The sequence below is a fragment of the Quercus suber genome, unplaced genomic scaffold (genome assembly GCF_002906115.3).
Source record: "Quercus suber isolate HL8 unplaced genomic scaffold, Cork oak 2.0 scaffold_107, whole genome shotgun sequence".
Taxonomy (NCBI): domain Eukaryota; kingdom Viridiplantae; phylum Streptophyta; class Magnoliopsida; order Fagales; family Fagaceae; genus Quercus; species Quercus suber.
The window spans coordinates 151,725-175,166 of NW_027069572.1; the positions used below are offsets into that span (position 1 = coordinate 151,725).

Here is a 23,442-nt window from a genome sequence, read left to right on the forward strand (position 1 = left end):
TACATATATACTTAGTATGATGCATGGTTGGTATTTTAATTAGGCATGTGATGCATGAGATGTGATAGTGGAAATTCAACCCATATGCAACCAATGAGAATTCAAAACAAATACTGCTTCTCGTGGACTTAGATATCGTCNACAAATACTTGCTCGTGGACTTAGATATCGTCAAAAACAAATAATGCTAAAGCATTATGCATGTTACAAATCAAAAGGCCAAGACTTAGCGGGCCATGCAATTCACCAAGAGCCACTATCCTTGACTTTCGCAAGCAATTAGAACATCCAAGAAGTTATTCCTCTCTATTTTCCACGGGTACACACACACAAATCAGAAAAGTCATCACACTTTGCCTCTATTTCTCTTAAGGAAAGAGCTAGGAAGCTCTCTCAAGCCCTTCTCTCAAACACACGTACCTCCCACCCCAAAATTCCACACTTCTATCTTCTTTTGCTGCCCAAAAGTCTTCTCCTTATCCTATTTTATTGGCTGCATCAGACCAAAAAGTCCAGCCCTCTTTCTCTACTCCTTTTCCTTGTTTTTGTTTTTCCACCCTCTTTGCTCTTACACCTGTTCTGATTTTAGAAGCTGAACTGGTAAATCTGTTTTAGTAAATTGAAAGTTTGATGATTATGGTCATTTGGATGCTTATTAAGGTATTTCAATACTTTTAGGATAGGTATAAAAATACTCAAGTGATATGAAGGCCAATTGCTATTTGTTGATGATTTTTGTAAGAACATGCACTGAAGCTGTCACTGTGACATATTTGATGTTTACAACAAGAAAATTCTGTATTAAATCATATTTTGTGAATTAGGATGCTAGGAATAGTTTTTATGAACCCTAAGACACATATGGTTGTTTTGGAAGTGGTTTCACAGAATTTGGATGAATAGAAAAATAATGATTTAATTTCTAATTTGCATGAGTTTCTGACAGGACAGATTTGAACACGTTGTATTGTATGATTTTTAATAAATCATGGTTTTATGATTTGACCATGAAATTTTCATCGTATATACTGGACATATAGGAGAGTAGTTCTGTAAAATTTTATAATATTTAGATGTGTGTGGATAGCCCATTCGTATTTTACAAATGGGAATTTTGTTGCTGAAATGAACCGCAAACAGGGTAGGATAACTCTGAATTTGTAGATTTAATTCTCAAGCTAGGGTGAATGTTTTGAGCTATAATTTAATATCGTCATCCTTTGGTATGTTTTGATTACATATAAATTTTATGCCCTGGTTTAGGTATGGTTTGGGTGCATAATATGTTTAATGATTGTATCATGTGCTTTGGGGAACTTTATGTGATGGGAATTAAGGTTTTCTTGAGTTTGAGAGTTAGATTGTGTTTGAGGTATAAGTTTATATATTAGGAAGAGTTGGTCAGTAATAAGTTTTGGTTTTTTATTTAGGTGACGAGAATGAGAACACGGACACTTGAGCTCCTTTTATACAATCTCTCGCGCCTTCTGTTTTTAGGTAAGGAAATTGTGACATGTGCTTTTGATAAGTATAAATATTTTTAGAAAAGTATTACGCATTAAAGTTATTATTTGGAGATATGACGTATAAGCCTGAGTTAAGTAAAATATGTGTTCGTGAGTTGTTCAATCTTATATATATAATAATTTTAGCATATTGATGCTATGATTTATATCACGAACACAATATTTAAGAATGAAATGGATATGCTACTATTGTGAAATAATTATGTATATGCAAAGTTCTCAGAAAATGTAGTTTTTCGTTATTCCATTGTTATGCTCTGAACTCAGCCAGTAGGGGTTATAGTACTGGCATTTCCATGGAGATTCTAATTGGCCATTATAAGTGAGACTGGTTCTGCTGTACCCGCCCTTGTTGGTAACGGCCAACTTGGGGAGGATGTCAATCTACCCCCATGGTTGAAAATATGTATTATGATATGATTTCGAAATTACCTAGCATCGTGGGGAATGTTGGATGCCTGGCACTCTGTGCTGGAAGCCTCCCAAAGTTGTGACAGACTTACAATTGGATTAACTAATATGTACTATAAATGAGTTATTAAGCTATTTGGAAATTATAAGAAAATTATGATGATAAGCCTGATGAGAAGTTTATGATAAAGTGTTTTATTATCTATCCAAAGATAAGATTATCGAATTTTGTTTAAGTTTCTTATTATGTCCTTTTATTTTTATATGAAAGGAAATAAAGTATTTTATCTGGAAGTTCATACGTTAATTTCAGAACAATATACATAGTAGGAAGGTTATTTTATCCAAGCTGGCATATCCATAAAATATTTGATTTACATGCATTTTTATTGAAGGCCCATGAAGCTTAATAACCTTACTGGGTTTCACAGCTCACCCTATTATATTTCAGTGCACAGATTCTTCTTGGAAGCAGCGAGAGTATTAGAGGTGGCAAGGATTCTGTGTTTTCTCGCTTATTAGAATGTAGAGTTCTTGTTGTATAGTAGGTTAGCTCTTTTGTTGTATAGGAGGAATCAAGATGTACTTGATTCTTGAGCACAGATGTAATTTCGTAACTTAGTTTGTTTTGAACCCCGGTTGTATGTCTTTGGGGTTAGGTTTGTAATAAGAGTTTGCTAAATGTTTAGCTATGTAATATTTACACGAATACCCTAAGTATCAACCAGGTGGTAATCTTCCAAGTTTAAAGGAATTGAAATTTTAGGGTTTTCATCATTATTGTATATTATGGGTTTTATGCACGAAAATAAACAGGTATTCAAGAAACAAATTCTGAATAAGCCTCTTCAGTTTAAGTTGGTTTGTGTTCGCATTGAGATAAACTTGATATTAATATGCCGGTCATGCTCTAAATCCTGAAGTACAGGTTTCGGTCGTGACAGGAGTTTTAATACTAACAAAAGAGTGATCTTATTAACGTAAAAGTATGAACTTAAATTAACGTAAAAGTAGGAGTTTATTAGAAGCAGGAAGACATTTCAATATAGAAGTAAGAATTTGTTATTTTTGTTAATTTACTATTTTAACCTCATTTTTAAGTTTTAGGTAGAGATATTTTTGACAATAAAAAAAGCAATAACTAACTTTCTTTTGCCAATTTACTATTTTAACCCAATTTTTAAGTTGTTGGTTAATTAATTTAAGGGTATTTTTGACAAGAAAAAAAAGTAATAACTAACTTTCTAAATCCTTTTAATATATATAGAGATGTTAGATAGAGCTTTTGTCCAATAATGCAATGCACTAAGTGGGACACGTCCAATAATACAATGCCTGCATGCAATAGATGGGAGTATGGGACACGGGATTGAAACTAATCATATTTGAACATGTATTTTGGGCATGTTGCTTTCAGTTTATTAGGAGCAAGCCAAATCATTTAACGTATTAATCAGTCCAATCATGAACCATCGAAATACAAGAGAGTGCTCTCTCCAAAAAAATAAAAATAAAATACAAGAGAGTGACGTGTTATGACTAATACAAAGTTTCGTGCATTAACATTATAAACTGATAAGTCAACTTTTAAACACAACATAAATAATTAGTTTAAAATTTTGTTTATCATTGTTAATATTAATTATATTTATTGTCACGTCAGTTAATTTGTAAGTCCTTTTATTAATAAAATTTATAATAACTTCAGTATTTTCCTAGAATATAGGGGTAGAGCTATGTAGAAGGGCCAAAATTTTGAAATATATATATATATATATATATTTATTTTAATGTTTTCAAAATTTAGTCTACAAAAATAAGAGTTGCCCTCCCCCCTCTCCCAAATGTTTGAATTAGTCCAAAGATGCTCTTAAACAAAATAAATGGTCTAATAGTTATAGAGATATAACTTTATTTTTTGCAATTTTATTTTTTATTGTAAAATGTGCTCTTATATCTAGTAAATATTTGATAAAGTTTGGTATCAAATATATTTTAATCTATTTTTTTAACCCATTATGTGGCGATTAACAAGTTATTGACTCATTGAAAAAAAAATTATCACTAAAACTACACATGAAATGTATTTTTAGTTGTCACATAATGGGTTAGAGTAAGATAATTTCAAATATGTTTGGAACCTAATTTATTCCTCTAAGTTTTGGATCACTCATATTGCTAAAAACTTCATTAGTTCAATTGAAAGATTTTTTACTTATTTTAGTATAAAATTTGATAATTTGTATTTTTCATTTTTTAAGAATTTCATTATGAAAATGGAAAAATGAATTTTATTTTATAAAAGATCGCCATCAAACATAATTTTGATTGAAAATACTAAGTTTTTTTTTTTTTTTTTAATTTGACAGTACTAATTTGCCTTAGAAGAAAAGTCGTTGCTTCTTGTCACGACTTGGAACTAATGGCAGCCCAACTCCAATCTCCAACGCAAACTTCTCTCTTTCAACACAAAAAAGGAAAAAAGAAAAGGAAAAAAGAAAGGCAAAATTTGCCAAATAATATATTTTTCCAAAAAAATTAGGCACGTGGCATGCATTCAAAGTTATTTAGTAAGTTAGACTGTCTTTGAAAATCGAGTTTGGCAAAATCGACTTTGGGCTGGAAAATGAACGTTATAGTGGCGTTTTTTCCGTGCCTATAGCCACTATATGGTACCTATAGTGGCGTTTTTACAAACGCCACTAAAAAAAACGTCACTATAGCGTTTATTTTTCAGCCCAAAGTCGATTTTGCCAAAATCGATTTTCAAAAACAGTCTAACTAACTAATTAACTTTGAACTCATGCTACGCACCTAAATTTTTTGGAAAAATATACCATTTGGCAAATTTTGCCAAAAAAGAAAAGAAAAGAATAATAGTATGTTCAAACTATGCCGTATGCACAAATTAATTTAAAAAAATTCATTAATGACATGTAAATTAAATAAAAAAAACTTAATTAAAATACAAATAATATATTCTATATATATTATTTTGTATTATAAAAGAAGCAGTAAAAAGGGCTGTTTCGGCTCTATTTTGATGGGCAACTGGGCGTATTGTATAGAGGCCCACGGATTTATTGGATCAGACCACCACCTATTTTGGGCAATTTGTTGTGAGACATATTTTGCTCCACATCCACATTTAAAGTCACCTGTCAACCCAATATCCAACACGATGCAGGATGTCTGGACCTGATTTTTGTGGGTCGATCTCTTTTATGTTGTTGTTAGCTTTAATAACCTATCTAATGATTTAGGCTATTAATAATTTAAAGTATATATTTTTATTTTTTTTGAAAAAACAGAAATATTTGTATTTTAAATATTTTAGTTTCATTTATTTTGATAATTTAAGACATAGTTTTGATAAAGCGGTAATATTATATCAAATTATGTAAATTACAATCATTTATTGAACAATAAATTTAAATATAGATTGAAAAGACAATTTAATTTCTTTTTTAAAAAAATTAAATCAGGAGAAAAAAAAAATTCTACGACTGGGGTTGGGTTTGTTTTTAAAACTATTTTGGGTTACAGGTTTCTCAACCTAAGTAGATCGTATTGGGTTGAAAAATACACCAAATCTTAACCCATACACACCCCCTAATTGCTTATCAAGTAAATGAACAATCATGAAAAAGAGATCTAAATCCATACCATGCTAGTGAGCTACATGATCCCATTCTAGCATGTCATAGAACTCCATGGTCGTTGACAACAACTCACCAATGTGCAACCAACATGTTGTCCAGATCTCCAAAGTCTGTTACAGCATGAATACAGTATGTGTCAACATGTGTAACTATCTCGACTTCTTCACAATTGAGATCGATCACATAGAGCATGAGCGAATCTTCTTGGCAAATAGATTGCTCTTAGTGTGCAAAGTATTATAGAGAAAGCACAAAAGAAATTTGAATTTATTAGGCACATTTGCAGACCTAACACAACCCCATATATTTATTAGAGCTGACCTGAATTTGAGCTCTCACCTATATGATTTCTCTTCTCCAATATTCCTCCATAAACATAAAGTATGCACTTCTTACAATGAAGCGACCATTGGAATTAAAGCGCTAGTCTAAATCCGTAAGTCAATTAGCCTTCAGCTACATGCATTGTGTACATTTGGAATAACTTATTTTTTTTTTTGAAATGAAACTCAAACTTTCCATTAATATCTGAGATTGAATTACAACAAGGCAGAAAACAAAGCCAACACTAGCACTTTGATCTATCTAACATTAGCAGATTATGAAGCCAAGGGGGCTCGGTCCCTATCCAGGACTAAGACATCTCAACCATTCTAGCAAGCTAAGCTAGCTCATGTGCCACTTTGTTGTAGTCCCTTTTCAGATGCAGTACTTTCCAACTTCTAAACTGATTAAGCAAAATAAGAGCACCATGGATAACAGGGCCCATAGTTCCATGGCATGATCCTGAGTTCACCGCTTGGACAACAATAAGGGAGTTTGATTCTATAATTACCTGAGTAAGCTTTAACTCACCAGCCAAAAGAATCCCAGCCTCAATTGCAAGAGCTTCAGTAGTCTCCACATCATAGGAAGCATTCAACAAAACGCTTCTTGCAGCAACCATAAAACCTCTACAATCACGTATCACTACCCCGACACTAGAACGTTTGCCATCATCAGCTGTAGCTCCATCAACATTTATCTTGAACGTGTCCGGAGGTGGGGCTGCCCAACCAACACCAGGGGGCTGCTGCCTAAGAAGGTTTGCTATTATTGCACCTTTATAGTCACACCGAAGCCTTTGGGCATAATCCCAAAGCTGAGAGGGTGCTAGGAAAGGCTGTTCGTGTACCACCTGGTTTCTATTGTACCAGATTGACCAAGCTGTGACGAAGAAGATCTCCATATCCATATCTGTCCCCTTTTCCATAATCTGCATTGCTATATCTGTGATATCCAAGTTTCCTTCTCCCAAATTTATTGGACAGGTCTGCCAGCTCCACCAAACCTCCCAGGCCTTCCTGCAATGAACTAATGCATGTTTGATGCTTTCCGGACCCTTCTTACATAATGGGCAAGAGCCTTCAATTCTGACCCCTCTATTTTCCAAATTTAGCCGAGTTGGCTGTCCATTCATACAGGACCTCCAAGCGAAAACTCGGATTTTTGCAGGTAGCTTCAGTTGCCACATCTTCTTCCAAAGGGGGGTCCTATAGTCCCCATAAGAGCTCTCAGCTTCCACAGACAGATCCACAAGTGTTGAAGCCATATAATATGCACTCTTGACGAAAAATACACCACATTTGTTTCCAATCCAGCCAATGGAATCCTCAGGTAAGTTAAAGCTTAGAGGAATATTTAGGATGGTTTGGGCTTCGAAGGGTAGAAAGAGGGAACGGACAATATCAGCTTTCCAACGCCTTGTGTCCTCGTCAATGAGTGAGGAAACCATAGGAAAATCATCAAAGAGTCTAGGTGGGCTGCATACTCTATATGTAGTTGGTGTGGGGAGCCATTTGTCCTCCCAAATGTGTATAAGCTTTCCATTTCCAACCCTCCACCTAGAGCCCCTCCAAATAACCTCCAAACTGTTATGTATGCTTCGCCAAGTGTACGAGGGATTGCTTCCAAGCTTCACCCCTAAAACATCTCCAAAGGGGTAATATTTTGCTTTGTAGATGTGAGCCACTAATGAAGTTGGGTTCGAGAGAAGCCGCCAACCTTGCTTTGCTAGAATAGCTAGATTGAAGGCTTGGAGATTGCGAAAACCCATGCCTCCTTGTCTCTTAGCCTTGCACATCTTTTTCCAGCCAACCCAAGCCATTTTTGTTTCTTGGTTTCTCTGACCCCACCAAAAATTCCTCATCATCCCCTCCAAATCCTCACAGAGACCTTTAGGCAACAGAAAACAACCCATAGTATAGGTGGGGACTGCTTGTGCTACTGCCTTGATAAGAATTTCTTTTTCCCCCATCGAAAGCATCTTTTCCTTCCAACCCAAGAGTTTTTTCCCCACCTTTTCTTTGATTTCAGCAAAGATTTGGTTTTTGGACTTTCCAATTAGAGATGGGAGACCAAGATCCTTACCATGTCTTGTATGTTGCATAGGTCCTAGGATGTCCATCACTCCCTCTTTCATTGAAGATGTTGTGTTGTGGCTAAAGAACACAGAGGATTTATCCGTGTTCACTTGCTGACCTGAGGCTGCTTCATACTACTGAAGAATCTCCACCATTTTGTTGCACTCTTGATTATCTGCCTTACAAAAGAGTAGGCTATCGTCGGCGAAGAACAAATGAGTTACTTTCGGACTACCTCTGCAAATGGATATACCTGTGAGGGTGTTGTTATTGTTTTCTTCTTCAATCAGTGTTGAAAAGGCTTCTGTGCATAATAGGAAGAGGTAGGAAGAGAGCGGATCCCGCTAACGCAGCCCTCGAGAGGGTACTATGCTGCCATGTGCTTCCCCATTGATAATGATGGAATATGAAACCGTGGTGATGCATCTCATAATCCACCCTATCCATCGCTCATGAAAACTCAATCTTCGCATTACTTCCTCAATAAACTTCCACTCCACTCTATCATAAGCCTTGCTCATGTCTAGCTTGACAGCCATAAACCCATCTCTTGCTTCCTTCTTATGATCTAAGTAGTGCATTAGTTCAAAAGCCACTAGAATATTATCGGTGATCAGCCTCTCAGTTAAGAAGGCACTCTGATTTTCTGAAATGAGCTGTGGCAAAACTACTTTAAGATGATTGGCAAGAACTTTGGAGATAAGTTTGTAGGCAACATTACTAAGGCTAATGGGCCGAAACTCTTTCATTCTGGTAGGCTGTTTTACTTTCGGCACAAGAGTGATATTAGTTTTGTTTAATTCAGTCATGGGATTATCTAAATTAAGCACATTAAGCACCATATTAGTAACATCACAGCCAACAATATTCCAGTATTTCTGATAAAAAATGGCTGACATATCGTCGGGGCCGGGAGCTCGAGTTGGGTGCATTTGTTGAAGAGCGACTCTGACCTCTTCTGTAGTAAAGTTTCGAACCAAGCTGTCATTCATTTCTCTGGAGACTTTGGCTGGAATGCGGCTTACTACTTCATCAATTCGGGTTGGGTTTGTAGTAGTATAGATGTTCTCGAAGTAGGAGATGGCTGTGGCAGCAACACTTTCTTTGCTTTCACACCAGAGTCCATTCTCATTCCATAGCCCCAATATAGTGTTCTTTCTTCGCCTCTCTGACACACGGTTGTGAAAATATTTTGTATTGCGGTCACCTTCCCTTAACCATCGGACCCTTGATCTCTGCTGCCACCACACTTCTTCCCCATCAAGTAATTCATTTATTTCCTTTTTCAACCTATTAATTTCAGCTCCATTCTGCCCCTCTCTATCCTGCACAGTCAGCTTGTGTAGAGTCTTCTTCTTTTCTTCAATCTTTTTCAGTATATGCCCAAAGACTCCCATACTCCAACTACTCAAAGCATTAGAACATTGCTTGAGCCCTGCAGCAAGACCACTCGGAGTACCAAGGTTGGAGCTACTATTCCACACTTTTCTATTCAAAATGAAAATTACAGTTCTTGATTACAATGAAATAAACCTCTCTATACAAAAAGGGTAAAGTCGGGACGATTTACCTAATTAATAGTTAATTGGATTGGTTAAATAACTGTAAGACACGCGGCTCATGCAATTGCAAGGAATTACCAAAATCTTGCTTGGGTACACAAAACGCAGCGCTTGGAATTGGGTGTGTGCTGGAATGGACATAGTATTGAACAATACTTGTATCCAAAAAAAAAAAAAAAAAAAATGACGGAGAGAAGTTGAATTCGTTGATTATAGACGAAGGAGCATTGCCCCTTCTTGAGTTAAATGATTCAATTTACCATATTCCAATAACTTAAACTTTTGAGACAATTGGTAATTTAACATGGTATTAAAACATGAGATCTTGAGTTTAATCCTTGTCTCCTTCACTCTACCTCTCATTTAAATTCACAAAACTAGAGAAATCAAGGGTTGGTTGGTGTTACTATTTTCCTAATTACGAATGGAATCATCTTGTAAATTTATTTTGCTTTGTGAAAGGATTTGAACTTCTATGAATTGTTCTCTTTGTGGTTTTGATCTTTCTTGCAAACCTATGCGATTCTTGGGAAAGGATAATATAATTATTTTATAAAAATATAATGTAAGCATACCTTAACAGAGGAGGGGTCAAACCCTAGATGTACATGTTAGGAACAGAAAAAAGTATTAGCTGATCGAAGGGTAATTAGTTATGGTTAAAACTAATCTTATAGTGTATAATAGTATCAATTATATTCACTTCCCCCTTTTTGCAACTCGCGAGAAGGTATTATATATTCTAAGCAATGCTCGAAGACAAAGTCCAAGACCATTACCTCTTCGATTTGAAATTTTATTAGACAACTCCCACAGGGTATCAGAAGGGCAAGTCTAATGTTGCAAGCTAAGATGAACAAGCACTGAGATATAGAGAGAGAGACAAACTTTCAGGCAGAGAGGCAGGGGTCCAAAACAGAGGAGTGGAAGATTGCATCAGTTATAGCAATACGAACAGTCCTTTAGTCCAGAACAACAGCTTGTGCAACTTGTAGCTTAGGATTAGTTCATTTCTGTAGTTTAGAAGTTATTTATACATGTACACTTGTAATGATTTGGTTGGTTATACAACTTAGATCCGTATAATGTGGAGTTTGTTAGGAGTTTGTTTTTGCTTCAGCTCTTGTATAAAATAACTCTTGTACAATCATTTTCTAATTAATGCAATCAGAGTTTTCTTTCACAAATTCTCACACAGGGCAAGATTGACTTTTACCTTGTAATTGTAATCTATAGCAAGATTCCTACACATCACATTTGCAATGTTCAAGACTTGTTCCTCATATTACTCCATAGTATTTCATAAAATAACCACACTTGATTAAAAAGACAAATGGAGTAGTTATATATGGTAAATTTTTTATCTTTCCCTGGTCGCCCATGTTAAATTCAGTGGGTAGGAGGAGGAGACCCACAAGAAAAGAGCATGGTTTATTAAACATTGCCCTGCTGGCCCACATGTACATGATCAACATACTTAAATGGTACGTGGTTCAACGTGACTTTTTGAAAGTTAGATTAAATTTGTTAATTTTGGTTTAATTAATATATTATTCTAAAAAAGAAATATCTTATTTTTTGTTCAACGCATTTTTTTTTATAGGAAATGTTCAATGTATTAATTTTGAAAATATAAAATTTAATTTGTTACAACCCTAAGTTATAGGGTTTAAAAAGATAGTTTTTTGTGTTTATTTTATTATTATTTTAATTTCATGGCATTAATTTTCAAATTTCAAAATCTAAACAGTAAGCCTAATCGTGGTCAATCTTTCATCAAAGAGAAGAATAAAGAAGAGACGCAATATGGGCGAAACTACAATATTCTCTCTCAAGCTCCCAAGGTATTTTATGAAATTACCCACACTTAATAAGGGGAAAAAATGGAGTAATTATAACTGATAGACCAAATAATAACCCTCGTCTAGAGGAGCCAGCTTGGACGAGGATAGAGGATCATAAAGACTGCAATTTAATGCCCCGACGGTTATATATCAGAGATAAGACCGTTGGAACCTCCATTAAGGCCGAATTGAGTAAGCCTAAGATGTTAACAAACCAGCTTTCAAGTCACCATTCAAGGGGGACAACGGCTAGCAAGGTGAGCCTATTTATAGGATCTACCAAATCCTAGACAAGATACATACACATTGATCACCTCTCACTCTAATCATAGAATTCTTTTTACTCCCTGAGGTCTGTTCACTAACTTTACCATCGGAGACTCTGTGGCCGACACCACATCGATGACCACCTACGAGAATCCCCTTTCTTTTTATTGATCGTGCAAGAGGCTGGACGGGCTTGTATTGGTTTAATTTGGACAAACCTAACTACTAACGATCTCAGCGTCATCAATAACAATCATATGGACAAACAATATTATGGGATTAACATTTATTTCACACGGTCAACCTTACCACAAACACTTAACATATTGTGAATCCCAATCACGGTTGAAAACATTCATTGTGTGAAATTAATAATGTCTCTAGATGTATTGGGTGGTTACAACTTTCAAGTGATTATAGACTTATAGTAACACTCATTTATTAATCCTAGAAATAGAGGTGAGAGAAGAAAAATATTACAGTATTAGCATAAATAAAAGACCTACAATGATCCTTTTTCTTTTCTTGGGTAAAGTCTCACTGTAGCATTTTTGATAAAATAAAGAATGGTTAGTGGATTGTAGGTTGATTTTTGCGTGTGAATGGAAAAATTTTTATTTTAATAAAATGAAGAATGGTTAGTGGATTGTAGGTTGATTTTTGTGTGTGAAAGGAAAATTTTCCCGTTTATTTTTTTTGTTATTTTTTCTCTTGCACACGCCACCCATTAATTTAGAAGGAGTTTTGTCCAATTTAGAAACAGAAGAGGTTGCTTCCTGGATTAAACCAAGAACAAGTCCGCAAGCCCAAATCGACAGCTAGCTTTGCCGGGCTCCATAGTCCATACCAGCAGCATGTTGAATTTGGAAACTGAGCAGGACAAGTTGATCGTTGCAGATCTCAAGGTGCTGGCTCACACTGAGATGTAGTTAGTGAAATTCAAATTTCAAAGATCTACTAAATACACGAGCCCAATACCAACAATATTCAGAAGCAATGATATAAGGGAGTAAGGAGAAACAATATGGCAGAAACTATAGTATTCTCCATTGTCGACAAGCTAAAACCGTTGGTGAACGACAACAAATCTGATTTTTTTCAAGGGTCAAAACCCTTGAAAATGGTATTAAAAAACCTTGAGAAAAAATATTTTGAGAGTCCAATTGACCCTTGATAACCTTCGAAACTTATACCGTTGAAAAGGAAATTTTGAAGGCCTTCGTGACCCTCAAAACAAGTGCTCTATTTTATTATGAGGGTTAAGAGACCCTTAAATAACATTTTACCAAGGTTTAAAATATTTATATTTACAACCCTTGATAAATAAGATTATTTAAAGTGTTTCTTGACCCTCAAAATAAGATTTTAAAAAAAAATAAAAAATAAAAAAACCACAATCATGCACAAAATATATATATACAAAATGCCAACTTATATATTGAGATAAATTACTAAAAAAAGAGATTCAATATTGAAATCGATGATACAAACAGTTAAGAGAAGTAATCCTTAAAGGTGTATTCAAATGAAATCTAAAATGAGTCTTTCATCACTGCCTACCATTTGAATATAAGAGGGGAAACACCATTTGTAGTACCTACAGATAAACTGAAAGCCATTGTAATACTGGAGGTCCAGCAAGCTCAGATCATGAGGAAGAAGAAGAAGAAGTTCCAACAGCTAAAACGGTGTCGTGCATAAGGCGAAGCAAACATAAAGGAAAATCAAAACAAAACGCTACCGTTTCTCATTAAAAGGAACGGTGCCGTTTTGTATATAAAGTATAAGTCAGTTAGAAGTTTGTTAGCTGTGGGAATGCACGTGTGTGAGGTTGTTAGAACACGTGTGAAACGGTTATCAATATGTGAAATAGTTATCAATCTCCTCCTTCTCTCTATCCCTCACTGTGAATGTATAAATATAGATGATCACCTCCATTGTAATTAATTTAAGTCTTGTATTCAGAAATATAACATTTGAAGAAGTTTTGCAACTATTCTCTCTCTCTGTTTTTCTCTCTTTTCTCTGCTTTTCATTTCTTGAGTTTCTATGATAATTCTATAGAGATTGAGAGATCTTTTCATGGTATCAGAGCTTTGATCCAGTTCAATAGCTTCGTCTTCTTCAGCATCTGCCTCAACTAATCTCCCTGCTATGGCTACTGCAAGTTTACCAGTGAATACTTCACTGTTGCTATTATCAAATATGTCATCAACGATGACTGTGAAACTTGATTATGGGAACGACATAGTTTGGAAACATCAAATCGAGGTAATCCTTGATACCTATTCCATGATTGATGTTCTTGATGATTCAATCACTGATCCAGATAGATTTCTTAAAGATTCATCTGGTAATTTTACTACTGAAGTGAATCCAGCTTTCATAGCTTGGAAGAATCGTGAACAAGCCATGTTTACTTTTGTGAATTCCACTCTTTCCCCTGCAATTCTTGCTATTACAGTTGGGCAAAAGTCTGCTAGGGGAGTTTGGAACGTGTTAGAGAAAAGGTTTGCATCTGTCTCAAGGTCTCATGTGATGAGTCTAAGAAATGAGCTGAATGCAATCAAGAAAGGAGTTGATTCCATTGATGGATATTTTCAGAAAATTAAGCAAGCCAGAGATAGATTGGCTGCTGTTTCTGTGTTTGTGGATGACGAAGAGCTGCTCCATATTATTCTTGATGGTCTTCCATCTAAATTTGATTCGTTTAGTTCAGCAATTAGAACTAGGAGTGATGTTTTGTCAGTAGAGGAATTGAATGTGTTGCTCAATGCTGAGGAGAGAGTAATTAAAAAGAGGGCTAATACAATTGATTCAGCCTCTATGGCTATGGCTGCAAGATTTCATTCTCAAGGTTTTCAACAAGGAAGAGGAGGCAAAAATAATAATCAGAGAGGAAGAGGTCGAAGTAATCATCATAATTTTGGAGGTAATCTTGGAGGTTCTCATTATGGTGGTGGAAGTTATTCTCATCCTAATCAGTTTCAGAATTTCAACTCAAACAGTTTCAATTCAGGAAATTCAGGAGGTTCTCTTCAGTTTCAGAGTTCCAATCAATCCAAACAACCATCTAACCATAATTCAGGCCAATCAAGTAGGCCTATCTGTCAGATCTGTGGCAAGAATGGTCATTCAGCCCTTGATTGCTACCATAGAATGGACTTCACATATCAAGGGAGGCATCCACCTGCTAAACTGGCCTCCATGGTGGCTAATGCTGCTCAAGTTCAAGCTTCCAATGCCTGGCTAACTGACACTGGTTGCTCAGACCATGTGACACCTAATCTGTCTCAACTATCTTTCATGCAGCAACCAGTTCAAGGATCAGAATCTGTCACAGTTGGCAATGGACAAGAACTACCAGTCACTCACATTGGTAATGGTGAGCTTCGAACCTTAACTCATAACTTTAGGCTTAATAACATTTTAAGAGTACCAGACCTTGCATCCAATCTTCTATCTGTTCATAAACTTTGTCTTCAAAATAATGCTTTTTGTTATTTTGATGCACATAAGTTTTTAATTCAGGATTTGTCCACGGGGAAGATCCTCTACGCAGGGTTGAGTAAAGATGGAGTTTACCCAATTCCATCTAATCCTAGTCTCTCTTCTACACCCTGCTCCAATTCTCTTCAGAATTCTGCATTTGTCACTCTCAAACCACATAATATTCTGCTATGGCATCATAGACTTGGGCATCCAAGTTCTAAGATTTTCTTTTCTGCTTTAAAATCTGTATTTCCTTCTGTTTCTTTGTCTCAGATTGATGAAGTTTGTTCATCCTGTGAGTACTGTATAAGTGCAAAAATGCACAGATTTCATTTGAATAAAACACCTCTTGTTTCAAATTCAATTCTTGAGCTTGTGCACAGTGATGTTTGGGGTCCTTCTCCAATCACTTCTTTGCTTGGATTCAATTACTATCTGATTTTTGTTGATGATTACTCCCGTTTTACTTGGTTATTTCTTCTCAAACATAAAACTGAGGTTCTTGCTGTTTTCAAACACTTTAAGTCCATGGTTGAGACTCAGTTCAGTTCTAAACTTAAGGTTCTAAGAACTGATAATGGCTCTGAGTACATCAATCATGAATTTAAATCCTTTTGTTCCACCTCTGGCATTCTTCATCAATCTTCCTGCCCTCATACACCTGAGCAGAATGGTGTTTCAGAGAGAAAGCACAGGCACATAGTTGAAACTGGTCTCACTCTTTTATACCAGTCTCATCTTCCTCTCAATTATTGGTCCTATGCTTTCTCTGCTGCAACTTATCTTATCAACAGAATGCCTTCTTCAGTCTTAGGCTTTCACTCACCTTGGGAGAAAATTTATTCCAAATCACCACCTCTACATGCTCTTAAAGCCTTTGGGTGTGCCTGCTATCCATACCTCAGGCCATTTAACCAAAACAAATTACAACCTAGATCAAAACCTTGCATTTTTCTTGGATATCCTCCTCTTTCTAAAGGCTACATATGTCTTGATCCAACCACTAACAGAATCTACATTGCATGTCATGTTTTGTTTAATGAGTCTCTCTTTCCTTTTGCTCATAATTCTAACTTCACTGATCCTCATATTCCTTTCTCCTCATCTCTTTCAAATTGGTTTTCTCACCCTCCACCCCTTGCTGCTGAGTCTGGTTCTATTTCACCTACTGAGTCCACCAGTGTCTCCACACCACCTGATCTCACCTCTTCTCTTCTTCCTTCATTCCTTTCTACATCACTTCCTATTCCTGCTGTTCCTCCCCCTTTGGCTGTCCCTTCCTCTATTCCTACTTCCTTACCTATTCCAGCTCCTACTGTTTTCAACTCTTCTTCACTTCCTGCGCCTAGTGTGTCTAGTTCAACTGCTATTGTTCCTACGTCCTCTAATTCTCATCCAATGCTCACAAGGTCAAAGCATGGTATCTATAAGCCTAGAGTTATGCAGGTTCAAGCTGATTACACTATCACAGAGCCTCCATCCTTCACTGTTGCCTCTAAATTCCCTCAATGGGTGGCTGCAATGGATTCTGAGTTTCAGTCCCTTAAGAAGCAAAATACTTGGACTTTGGTTCCTCTTCCTCCCTATAAGAATGTGGTCACTTGCAAGTGGGTTTATAAGTTGAAAAGGCACAGTGATGGCTCTATAGCAAGATATAAAGCCAGGCTAGTTGCAAGGGGGTATCTTCAACAGCATGGTTTGGACTATGATGAGACATTTAGTCCTGTGGTGAAGCCTGCAACTGTTAGAATTCTTCTGGCTTTGGCTGTACAATTTGGATGGAAACTGAAGCAGTTGGATGTAAGCAATGCTTTCTTGCATGGAGTGCTTAAGGAGGAAGTTTATTTGGCTCAACCTCAAGGATATGTTGATCCTTCCTTTCCTCAGCATGTCTGTCTACTTCATAAGGCACTTTATGGTCTCAAACAAGCTCCTAGAGCTTGGTTTGAGAGGTTTACTTCTCAATTATTGCATATTGGATTTTGTGTTTCTGCTGCAGATAGCAATCTCTTCATTTTGAGGCATGGTTCTTCCATTGTGTTCCTGCTGCTATATGTGGATGATATCATAATCACAGGCAACAAATCAGGGTTTGTCTCTTCTGTGATCAAATTATTAAGTGCTGATTTTGACCTCAAAGACCTTGGCATCCTCCATTACTTACTTGGCCTGCAAATTGACTACACTTCCTCGGGGCTGTTTGTTCATCAAGCCAAATATGCCTCGGATCTTATTAAGAAGTTTGGCATGACTGATTGTAAGCCATGTAAAACTCCTTCCTCTCCTAACTGTCATCTCCTACCTAATGACAGTCCACTCTTGTCTGATCCCACTTCCTATAGAAGCTTAGTTGGTGCCTTACAATATCTCACTTTTACAAGACTAGACCTTTCCTTTGCAGTTCAACAAGCTTGTCAACATATGAGTACTCTAACTCATAATCATCTTCAGGCAGCCAAAAGGATTCTTCGATACCTCCAAGGCACCTTACATTTTGGAATTGCTTTCACCCCTGGTCCTATCTCCTTATCTGCGTACAGTGATTCTGATTGGGCTAGCGACCCTATGGACAGGCGTTCCATTACTGGCATGGTTCTCTTCTTTGGCAATTCTCCTATTTCCTGGTCTGCCAAGAAACAAGGCACTGTGTCTCGTTCTTCCACTAAAGCTGAATATCGTGCCTTGGCTTCCACCACTGCTGAGTTGTATTGGATTCGCATGCTTCTTCGAGATTTTGGTATCTTCCTTCCTCATCCTCGTCTTCTCTGGTGCGATAATGTCAGTGCGCTAGCCATTGCTACTAATCCTGTATTTCATGCCCGTACCAAACACATCGAAGTTGACTTCCATTTTGTTCGTGAAAAGGTTCTCAGGCGTGATGTAATGCTTAAGTTCATCTCCACTCATGATCAGTTGGCTGATCTGTTTACTACAGGACTTCCTTCTCCTAGATTCCTTTGGCTAACCTCCAAACTCATGTGGAAATTCCCCATTCTTTTGAGGGGGGATGAAAGCCATTGTAATACTGGAGGTCTAGCAAGCTCAGATCATGAGGAAGAAGAAAAAGAAGTTCCAACAGCTAAAACGGTGTCGTGCATAAGGCGAAGCAAACATAAAGGAAAATCAAAACAAAACGCTACCGTTTCTCATTAAAAGGAACGGTGCCGTTTTGTATATAAAGTATAAGTCAGTTAGAAGTTTGTTAGCTGTGGGAATGCACGTGTGTGAGGTTGTTAGAACACGTGTGAAACGGTTATCAATATGTGAAACAGTTATCAATCTCCTTCGTCTCTCTATCCCTCACTGTGAATGTATAAATATAGATGATCGCCTCCATTGTAATTAATTTAAGTCTTGTATTCAGAAATATAACATTTGAAGAAGTTTTGCAACTATTCTCTCTCTCTGTTTTTCTCTCTTTTCTCTGCTTTTCATTTCTTGAGTTTCTGTGATAATTCTATAGAGATTGAGAGATCTTTTCATAAACAACATAACCTTGTTCACAGCATTTGAAAGCACTAACATACTAACTACGCACCCATTAGGCCAAACTAACGAATGCAAGAATCAATAGAAGATATCAGGGTGCATGGGAGCGCTGCATTTGGTTGGAGTTGCTTAGTCGAATCTGTTGTAGTTGCAGGGCCAATTCATTAATCCTCGCCTAGAGAAAATCAAACAATGGTCATCAGGCAAGAGAAAATTTAGAAAGAATAGTATAGTTAATTTAATCAATGATCCAATCCAAATGACCAATGAAGGTAGACTAAATGCACAATTTTTTATGAATATAAAATTCTTTCAAAACCATTCCGCTGGTATGTTGCAAAAGAAGGGACCTAAAGCTAGCAGAATTATATCTGACCACAATATGGGAATCGAAACCTGAAACTATTGTGAGATTAAACAAAGATGTGCAATAAAGATAAAATTATTTGATAATTAAATATATAAGGGCAACGTGTCTCCTCATCCAAGCTCTTAGACAGCCCACTGTTTCCACGACTAGAAACAGTTTTTTTTTTTTTTTTTTGGTGAAACTTTTATTTGGTCATTTAGAAAGTGTATTTACTATTTAGTGCATGTACGTGTTAATGCAGCAAATCAGAAACTCATTGGCAAGCTGAATAGAAAATTTTCAAGAAGTAACTGCTAAGAACTGCCAGAAACTAGACAACAAGAACAGCCCGAAAATAGTATAAGTAAAGATCAAATAATGGGAGATCAAGGGGATTCTAAGTAGATGTATAGCCACATATTTAATGCTCCCTATTGTTAGAAAATCCAAATCCAAATACTAGTGCTACCATGTTTTTGGCACGTTTTCATCAGAGATAATGGTTGATAAGAAATTCTATTAGCATTCCAACTCAGAACTGAAGGAAAACTGCTTCTTTGATTAAAATTTGAATATTAGTCTATGTTTTGGATAGCTGGGTTGGTTTCTCATGAGGTATGCCAGCTTTGTGCCTTCTTTAGCCAATTCATGAAAATGAAACACCATCTATCAAATCAAAAGTCCTTTCTAACATATGATTTTTTCTAGTTGAAATAACTAGAACTTAGGGAGAAGGGCAGAATAGAAAAAGCCTTTTAGTAAATAAAAAAAAGAGAGACTACAAGTCAGAACAGAAAACAAATCTGTTGAAATAAATAAAAGACAAAGCATAACAGAGCTGATACTTTTTTACATCAGCCTAGAATGAATCTAGGGGGATTAGAATGTGGGAAGAACAGAAATGTTGAATTTGGTTTTTACACGGGGTAAGACCAATCCAGGGAATGCAAAAAATGCCCCCAACTATATATATATATATATATATAAACCCAGGAAAATCTGGTAGGAATAGCCCCAGCAGGGAGTTGAATTTGGGACATTCACTTCCTAAGGCATGGCCCCAGCATGGAAAAACACTGAAAGATGAAATTTGGAATGCAAATGACACATTATAAGTGCAGCAATAGTAACTTTAGAAGCCAATCTTAATGACACATTATTCTAACTTAACAAGGTATAGATATCTCATTGATTAAAGTTTATTTGAGCTGGGATTAAGTACATGGGATTAACCTTGGACATGACACAAACCACTTGAAAAGGTTGAATGATGTAGGGTACTACTTTTATGGGGAAAATGCCGTTGACAAAGATCAATTTAAAACTGAAATACTTGTGAAGACAGAGCAAATAAAAAAAATACAGCTGTGAATGCATGTATGCAAGCAAGCTCATGAATTTACTACTGACATCACTAGATGCATACACTGAAGATTAAAAGCTATAACTGAAGTAAAAGTTCAATTTTACTAAGTTAAACTCAGAGTACTTACACTGCCAAGTCCTTCTCTGCAAAAGGCACCTGCTCACTGAGAAGAATGGATAGAGAAGCAAGAAATAAACTAGAAGGTTGCTTCCCTCCAATCTGTATTCTTTTCTCTGTAAACTGAACCTTAAAAATGTGAAGAAAGAAAGATGATGTCTGCAACAACCAAAAACAAAAAAGCATAAGTGATCTAAAAAATTTGTTAGAGCCAAATCTTGAAACTAGTTATCTTTCATTTTTCAGTTTATCATCCACTTGACTTGAGTTAGTAGAATGTCATTATTGCTAAGTGCTAAGTACTAACCCATTCTGTGTCTACCATTCCATCAACAACCAAATGGACTTTATATACCAAAGTAAGTAGAAGAGTCAGAGACATATAGATACCCTCATTATTTAAAATACTACTACTACTACTACTACAACAACAAAGTGTAGTACCACATAGTTAATGTCAAATGGCAAATGGACACTGGAGATGTGAACAAAAAAGAATCACAAACACATGAAAACTTACATTTTTCATTCTGGTGTCGTACTTAGAATGGATCTTCTTTTGGAGACAAAAATGGCTATAGTATAGCTATCAGGTTGTGTTCCACCTTGCATTTTTTGAAGCAATCCATATAAACAAATACAGCAAATCTCCTAGATTTAAGTTTGGAAGATCTAATTAAATAATTATTTGAATTTCGTATTTAATTAAAAAAGAAATGGAGCAGAAGTTATAGGTAATCATCCAAAAGCACGGGAAATTCCTGAAAAATCAAATCGATAAACAAATACAACAAAATCTTCCAAAAATCAGATGAGTATTTAAATGAAGCTTGAAGGAGCAAATTAAATAATTACTTCAGAATAGAGCACAGATTCAACCTTACAAATCAACAATCAATAGGTTCAGAGAATTTCCAATTTCAAAATCAACAATAAACATTTCTTAAGAGAGAGGAGAACCTGTAATCACACTAGTGGAATCAACAGTGTTGGAGTCGAGATGAGAGGAGACCTTCGATTTTTGAATTTTCTGAGAAATGTGCGAAAGGAAAATCAAATAAATGCGGTGAAAATCGACGAGAAAGTGGGAGAAAATAAAGAAACACAAAAATTCAAAGAAGAAATTGGGGTTTGTGATTAGGCAATACCAATTCTTATCAATGTGATTGAGAGACGAAGAAAACACACCGTGACCGAGAGAGACAAAGTCATGAAGAGAATTCCGAGCTTAGATTGAGAGAGATGAAGAGACACGGATGAAGAAATCACAAACTCGAGCTTCAATGCTATGTGATTTCCATGATTGCCAACAGGGACGGAACCAGGATTTATGCTTGAGGGGGGGGGGGGAGGGGACAAAGCTTAAAACCAAAAAAAAAAAAAATTATGAAAAAAAAATTAATATCTATTTTATATTCAACAAAATACTACATACAAAATAAGTATTTCTTAAACATTTCATATTATAAAGCATGTCAACAAAGTTTAACATATAAAAAAATTGTTTCTTATTTTGTGCGCGATTTTTATTTAGTTCATATTTATTTTTTTTATTTTGTTTTTGTAGTTAAAGGGACATAGATTTTATTTATTTTCTTGTAGGTTAATATCTAAATATTTAGAAGAGAATAAATATATATATATATATAAGAGCAAATCTTAATTTTTTATACTAGTTTTTTTTTTTTTTTTAATTGTGGGGGGGAGGGGGGGGACGGCCTCCCTCTGCCCCAACGCGGGTCCGTCCCTGATTGCCAAGCTTAGATTTGTATTTGGGGAAAATGAGAGATTGTGATATACGAGAGACAGAGAGGTTTTTTTTTTTTGGAGGGAAGAGATTAAGAGTGGAGAGAGTGCGTGATTTTTTTGCATTTAGTTTTTTTTTTTTTTTTTTAATTTGAAACTTTTTTCAAGGGTTGAAAATTTTTTTGGGTATTTTTATTAGGGGTTGTGAATTTAAGGGGATTTACATTTTAGTGACAAAACTAACCACTTTTAATTTTATATATTTATTTCAAGGTTTGTGTTAATTATTTTTTAAGGGTTATGTTAATTATTTTGAAGGTCTTTAATAGATCTAGTAATAGTCCAACTTTAGTGTTTATTTGGACAAATTTTAACAACCCTTGAAAAAAAAGGGTCAAAATAGGTCATGTTGTTTGTAGTGCGAAGAAGCCAAACTTCTACATGGCGTCCATAGAGAAGTTGCTGACATCAAATATGAACTGGAGAGCATTTAGTCCTTCCTCAAGGATGCAGATGCAAGGGCGGCAGCAGAAGAAGACATGAGCGAGGGTGTCAAAACATGGGTGAAACAACTAACAGAAGTCGCTTTCCGCATAGACGTTGCCATCGACCAATACTTGCTTCTGGTGGCACAACATGGTCCTCATTGGCGTGGTTTTACAGGTTTTGTCCATAAAACAACTCATTCACTCAAAACATTAATACCCCGCCATAAGATAGCAAGTGAGATTCAAGAGATCAAATCAGTGCAGAAAATCAAGAGAAGGAGTGAAAGATACGGCTTCCAATCCACTGGTCAAGGATCAAGCCATGGTGCTCGGAATGTTAGGTGGCAAGACCTTCGAATGGCTTCTCTTTTTCTTGAAGATGTTGACGTTGTGGGCATTGAATCTCCTAAAGATGAATTAATCGGTTGGCTCATAAAAGGACACTCTTACCGTACTGTAGTTTCAGTGGTGGGAATGGGGGGACTGGCAAGACCACTCTTGCCAAGAAAGTTTATGATCACCATATGATGAGAGAAAATTTTGATTGTCATGCTTGGATCTCAGTGTCTCAGTCATACAACATGACGAATCTAGTAAGAAGCATGGTAAAGCAATTTTGCAAGGCAAGAAAAGAGTTTCCTCCTGAGGGAATTGACTCAGCAGACAAGACGTCACTAATTAGCAAAGCAAGAGAATATTTACAAGAAAAAAGGTATGTAGT

General features: G+C 36.1%; 2 long non-coding RNA genes across 3 annotated transcripts; one reads left to right on the forward strand and one right to left on the reverse strand.

Moving 5' to 3' along the window:
* The first annotated feature begins 574 nt into the window (after positions 1-574).
* LOC136068272 (uncharacterized) lies at positions 575-2,714 on the forward strand. Of its 2 annotated transcripts, none has more exons than XR_010629657.1 (3): positions 575-660; positions 1,431-1,497; positions 2,389-2,714. It is a non-coding gene; the product is annotated as an uncharacterized LOC136068272 (long non-coding RNA). The 2 variants fall into 2 exon arrangements; XR_010629659.1 differs by having other exon boundaries at positions 575-600.
* Positions 2,715-18,561: 15,847 nt separating this feature from the next.
* LOC136068273 (uncharacterized) lies at positions 18,562-21,150 on the reverse strand. Its single transcript, XR_010629660.1, has 3 exons — positions 21,008-21,150; positions 20,498-20,646; positions 18,562-18,830 (listed from the first exon to the last, which is right to left on the reverse strand). It is a non-coding gene; the product is annotated as an uncharacterized LOC136068273 (long non-coding RNA).
* Positions 21,151-23,442: the final 2,292 nt, after the last annotated feature.